The sequence below is a fragment of the Bidens hawaiensis genome, unplaced genomic scaffold (genome assembly GCF_021521415.1).
Source record: "Bidens hawaiensis isolate Kalapana, Puna unplaced genomic scaffold, B.hawaiensis_p1.1 tig00011073_1, whole genome shotgun sequence".
NCBI classification, from domain to species: Eukaryota; Viridiplantae; Streptophyta; class Magnoliopsida; order Asterales; family Asteraceae; genus Bidens; species Bidens hawaiensis.
Window position 1 is genome coordinate 167,605 of NW_027491853.1, and position 6,457 is coordinate 174,061.

Here is a 6,457-nt window from a genome sequence, read left to right on the forward strand (position 1 = left end):
TTAAAAGCTTTGGTTTTGCATTACATTTTTGTTTTTCTTTAATTGGATTTGATTTACAAATGCCTCATGAAGATGATCAAAGGGAAAACTTTGGGTCTATCATTGTTCTTACAAATGGTTAAATGTGAATATCAATTGTCCTGTAATGATAATGTTTAGGTGAGTGTTGGTTGTTTTATTAATGCATACACTTGACTATGTCACATGGTTCATGAAAAGGTATGTTCAAAGGGAAAACTTTGGGTCTATCATTAGTTTTTATCCAATCTGTTATCTTAATTCGATTTGAATAGGTATGTTATAGATTAAATCATTATGTTCAGATTTCCTACATGAGTTTGTTATTTTAGCGATTATGATTATTGAACCTAAATACATAACAAAAGTCATCTTTTTTTGTTTGCTTAATTTTATCTATACAACACTATGTATTTGAATAGATATGCTTGAATGAAAGGCTTTGTAGTATTGTTTAACTTTTGAGTTTGGGATTGAACTAAATCAAATTTGACTTTTTTACGTTGTATTCAATGTATGCATACCAACTGCTCGATGAAATGCCTATGTGAGAATACCCTGATATCAAACCTGGATACCATACATGGATCTAAATACCTTTGTTTGCCTATAGTTCGATCTCTAACTCTAAGGAACCACCGATGGGTGACAACAAATCTTCTTTGACGGTCGCCTAGCACCAAGAACAAAGTCAAAACGAGCATGAACCTGGAATCATTACCAGAATTGCAACTCACCTCTGTTTCAGTTAGTTTATGCTGCAATCCATTATCGAAGACGAACCCTACTCAAGGTCATCATCCTCGGCTATAGCAGGTCAGCTGTTTCTTTCTGCTCCATCGAATTCAACTCACTAATCGTTCTTAGTGCTTCGAATAATAATTGATCTGAAGATGATGAATGCTTTAATTTACATTCTATATTTTTCATTTGTTTTGCATATCGAATCTTTGTTAATTTGAGTATGAATTATCTGTATGCATCCAAATTGCTTGCATATATGATGTAAGGTTCATTTGTGCTAAATCAAATGTTATGTTCTTTTAAGCTTTGATATACTATACACAATTAAAGTTTATTAGTTTACTTTTCAAAGAACAACTTCTAACCAACATTTTATTGAGTATTATTTGTATCTTAGGTGTTTGTCTTATTTTGAACAACCATGTCTCATACTATAGCTTAATGAGTTTTTTTTAAATGGTATTTTCTGAACCGAACCATAATCACCATCTTTGTAAAATGGCCCCATTTTGAGCCCTGGCTTGACCGTGCATAACCCAACCCATTGGTTTTGTCTGTTATATTAGTTGCTATTTTTCTGAAAATATAATAGTAATCATTATTGAATAATATTTGGGAACTTAAAATATGAATTGCATTTTTTTAACGGCTAACTTGGATCATTGGCGACCCAACAGCTCATCTCCATTCCTCAAGTACCGGAGACTACCCTCACGAGGAAACCCACCATAGGTGAGAAAACCCCGTGACCCAACCTGAAACCCCCTATTTTTGTTTTGTCAAATGTAGGACTTGAACCCAAGACTTCCCCTTTTTAATTTTAAATCTTTGTGTAGTACTGAGTAGGAGATTGATATTTTTTTGTTATATGGTTATATACCCTTGTAGTACATAATGTTGTCGCCATTTACAAACGTTAACGCACCTCAGTCTTCACGAAAAAGGTCCCGCCTGGAATCAGATTTGATATGTATGTTATGGATTAGGGGTGTGCATCATTCGGTTTGCAGTCTTAACCAAAACAGAGCTGGACTTAAACTATAAAAAACAAGTTGTTCTTTTCTTTTAATTGATCTGAGCGGATTGCCCCGACCCATTTATTTTTAAGCATGCAAATAACAATTTTTAAATGTACAAAACTGCCCTTTCATGAGCTGTTCTTTGTTTTTTAATGGGCTTGAACAGATTGCCCCCGACCCTTTTGTTTTTTTAAAGGTATAAACCTTTATATCCACAATTTTTAGTAAAGAGCTTTAGAAACAAATATGGTTTTAAACACGCAGCCGCACATTTTTTGGTTAAGAGTTATAAAAACCGATCGGTTATTTGTTTGATTCGGTTAGTTTGTTACACTGTTGGGTTTTCAGCCTTAACCAACACTAAACCGAGCTGAACTTGAACTTTAACAAATGAGTTTTTTTAAGGGCTCGACTAGATTGGCCCTGGCCTGTTTGTTTTTAAACATCCATATAACAATTTTCAAACGTTTAAAACTGCTCTTTCGTAAGCTGCTATTTTTTACGGTCCGTTTAATTTCATACCGTGCTGGTTTTTTAGATGAGTTATTTAGGGATTCGGATTACGATCCTAACGAACCGATATTGAAGCAGTTGTATGAGGTTTGAGAGGGATTGCGCTTAAATGTTTGGTATATTGAAGAAGCGATTAATAGAAATGCATCACACGCTCATATTTAGGTGAGAAATATTTTCTTGAGTGGTTTCTTATTTCTTATTCGTTTTATTATTGTTGAGTAATTTGTAATTTGGATATAGGTTGATCCGTTATCTTCTGCAAGTTCGAATACATTTTTGAACCTTAGTGTTATGCGTAGACTCTGTGAGTCGTTTTTGGATACAAATTCAACTAAGAAAGACAAAATTTATCCTAAATACGTGTTTTATAGTTCTCATTTTGATTTCAAGTAAGATTCTTTGACGACTGTAAATTACATGTCATTATATTTTTATCAATAGTATTATATTGACTGCCGGTTTCAACTTTGCACAGAATTAATAGCCCTTCATGCATCTTCTGAGGAAGTTACTGAGTGGCTGAATAAAAATAACCCAAATCAACGTGAATCTACAAACTATTCATTTATTTGTGAATGCTTCTTTATGACTGCACGGGTTCTTAATTTGAGGCTGCTAAAAGCTTTGTCAAAGCATCTTGTGCAAGTAGCACATAATCAAATAATATTCATTAGTACATTAGTTATTGATTATTGAAATAAATCAAATAATATTAGTATATCTGCAGGACATTTTAAGATGTGAGGATAATCTTGCAACCATAAAAACCATGCAAGAACAAACACCTTTACCTCGACTAGATCAGGCATTGCTCGACTAGAGAAGGAAATTGAAACATTTACCCAAGAGAAACTATGTTATGAAGCTCAGATATTGAGGGTAAAACATTTTTTTTCATTGTTTATGAAGGCTAAATTTCATTCTCAAACTAGCTTAATGTATCTATACATGTGTTTACATATAACAGGATGGAGCTTTTTCTTTCTATCAGTTAAAGTGGATTTTGTTGGTGCATCGTATATGCGGTTTTAAAATGCTTTTACCTTAATCTTATCCTATGGAATTTGCATGTATGCCTAAACATTTGTGGAAGATGTCATGGAATTGCTTACTTTTGCATCTAGGATTTCACGAACGTTGGATGGTGTCAAATTGGTAAAAAATATTAATATATGTTTGTTTTTTTTTTGTAGCATTGTATAACTTATGAACTTCATTAGTATGTTCATGGCAAGTCCAGAGTACTTTTAAAAATCCCTATTTAAGAGCACATATGGTTGAAGTACTTAACAGTCGGATGCCATGTAGGAGGTACTTTATATTCTATCATCTTTGATACTTTTATTTTTTATTTATGGTTTTACATTTTTGTGTTTGCAGTGGCACATTGTTGGTCATAAGTACACTTTTTGAGGGGCACCAACTATCCGTCCAGTGTCTCGTGGGAAATCTTTTTGAAACTTTATGTCGATATCGAGTTCACGGACTCTCACACTCGGGTGATCTTTCTACAATAATAATTTTATTTTGGTGGGCATTATTACCGAGCGAGTAATTCACACGTTCTGACTGTTGTGCAATTCTATGACTATGACAAAACTAATATATGGCATAACATTTCTGAGCACATGTACGAGTTTTTATTAGATGTATGTTGTTTTTATTATTGTTCAAAATATAATTATTAACGTAAAAAACTAATATATACATATTAAATCAAACAAAACTCGATTTAAAAATAAAACATATCATTAGACTAATAAAATTGCAAAATGATTAAAAATAAATGAGCTAAATAAACCCGCGTAATACGCGGGCTAAAAGCTAGTTGTATATATATGTTCCATAATTTTATTTTTAAACACCACAAATCGGTTACTGTGTCAAAAGTCCAAACCGATTCGTAACCATCAGTTACTAAGTACTGTACCGGTTTCGATTTGATTAGCGGGATAGTTGTATGTAGCACAGTAGCAGACTAACACATACCCCTATGGATTTAACCTCATCATGCTCAAATTTGATCTTCATAAATAAAACTCTAATAAAAATGACATAATCATAATTTGGAGACATTTGACCTAATTCACAGCGAGTAGCTAAAATCAATCAATCAATCAATCTATGACTAACATAATTGAAATCCAGAATGAATGAATACATTCTTCAAATTGATGATGTACTCTTCCTCTTTCTCAAATCTTCACCGCCGGTCTCGTCAAATTTTACTGAAAACCGAGTCATGTTAAATTTATATCGAAACGTTCAATAAAAGCATAATCCGGCTCGGTTTTGAGCAAAATTTATGTCAGGACATAGATAAAAATAAGGATGTCTCAACGGTATATTTGAATTTTTATAAAACTTTATCATTAAAAGTTGTTAAAGAAAAACAAATTATGAGTAAATTTAAATATAATAATATAAACATCAGAATTTTAACTTATATAAAGTTATCAGAATTTGCACATAAATAAAGGCGGTGGCGAGGGATTTGGTTTATGCAAGGACGGCGGGTTTGGCTCAAAATTTGTCAGAGCCGGCAGCTTTGCTTCCAAATTTAGCGGGGCGACCAACTTTGGTTTAGGAGGGACGACGGGTTTGGTTCAAAAGTTTTTGTCCACACGGATTTCATTAAAGCTCGTCGGAGAAGACGGACTTGAAACAAGTGTCAAATCTTGATTGGTTTAAGCAAACTCGTAGACGAAGACAGATTTGGTTTAAAACTCACCTCTTTCAACCATTTTTGTATGTATTGTGAGAATATAATAAAGATGGACTAGTATGAGGATGTCTCTTAAATAGGCTATTTTGAGAATTTCTTAAAAACAAACATATTAACGTTCATTTGTTTGCGTTATAAAATGTGGACAAAAGGAAATTATCCCCAAATCACAATGAATGCACACACTCCAGAATCCTGATGTTTGTGAGTTGCAATCATGTGGGCCCACCCAATGAGAATTTCCCTCAAAAACATGCTAGTAACTTTTGGGGGGTGTGTGTGTGTCATGGCCGATGGAATTATTTGACACCTGATTTGCGGGGACCACTATGCTACTTGTTGCATCAAACCAAGTAACTCTTCAAACCTATCGGCCCATTACATAACTCACACCAAATAAAACGAACCAAAATAACAAACAAATAAAAACACTTAATAACTTATCACTATGCTTATAGTATGAAGCCAAGAATCATTTCCTATAAATTCGGAATATTTCAATGTTCTAACCTTTTCCGACGTCAAAGTTTTAGGCTCATACAAGTCGGGTCGGATCTTATATAAAATGCAAGACTGGTCGTATTATTCAAAGAAAAGTTGACCCTTATTATCGTATTATTTATTAAATTTGATTATTTCAAAATCAAAATCAAAGAATGATGAATGAATGTTATGCGTGAACCGTGAAGAGTTAGCTTCAAACATTTTTATTATTTTTTTATTAAGACTTTTTTTTCTAATATGTGTTGTGTTGTTTTAATACATTGCAAAGTTTATTTTTTGGTTGACTTTTTCCTTCTATGATCTATATGTGTTGTGTTGTATTAATATACTATGAGTTTATTTCAAAGTATTTTTATATGATAATCTACAAAAGTATTTTATTAGGTTTGCTTTTGGTATCTTAACCAACTTAAATAACACTGATTAAATTCGTGTCAACTCACTATCACAATACATGTGTTTATGTTTTTTTGGTTCCAAATATATAAACTAGACGGAATAATTTTTTGGGTACCGCAACGAACCTAGCCGATAACAAGTTTTTTATGTTTGGTTCAGTACCGTAGGGAACCTAACCGATATTGGCTTAATACTATCAAATAAAAACACTTAATAACTTATCACTATGCTTATAGTATGAAGCCAAGAATATTTTCCTATAAATTGGGAATATTTCAATGCTCTAACCTTTTTCGACGTCAAATTTTTAGGTTCATACAAGTCGGGTCGGATCTTATATAAAATGCAATACTGGTCGGGTCAGATAAACATAAATAAAATTCTAACAATAAATTCAAGGAAAAGATGGATGGATGACTCGAGTGGGTAAAATTATGAGTAGACAAAAGTCATGAGATACTGATGGAGAGAAGTTGCAGCCAACACGTAGACATACGATAATAGCGATTATCGAATAAGCAAAACCAGGGTT

At 32.9% G+C, this 6,457-nt stretch overlaps 1 pseudogene; it reads left to right on the forward strand.

Annotated features, from left to right (window-relative positions):
• Nucleotides 1–204: 204 nt before the first annotated feature.
• LOC143536953 (putative ubiquitin conjugation factor E4) lies at nucleotides 205–4,979 on the forward strand (annotated as a pseudogene).
• The last annotated feature ends 1,478 nt before the right edge of the window (nucleotides 4,980–6,457 follow it).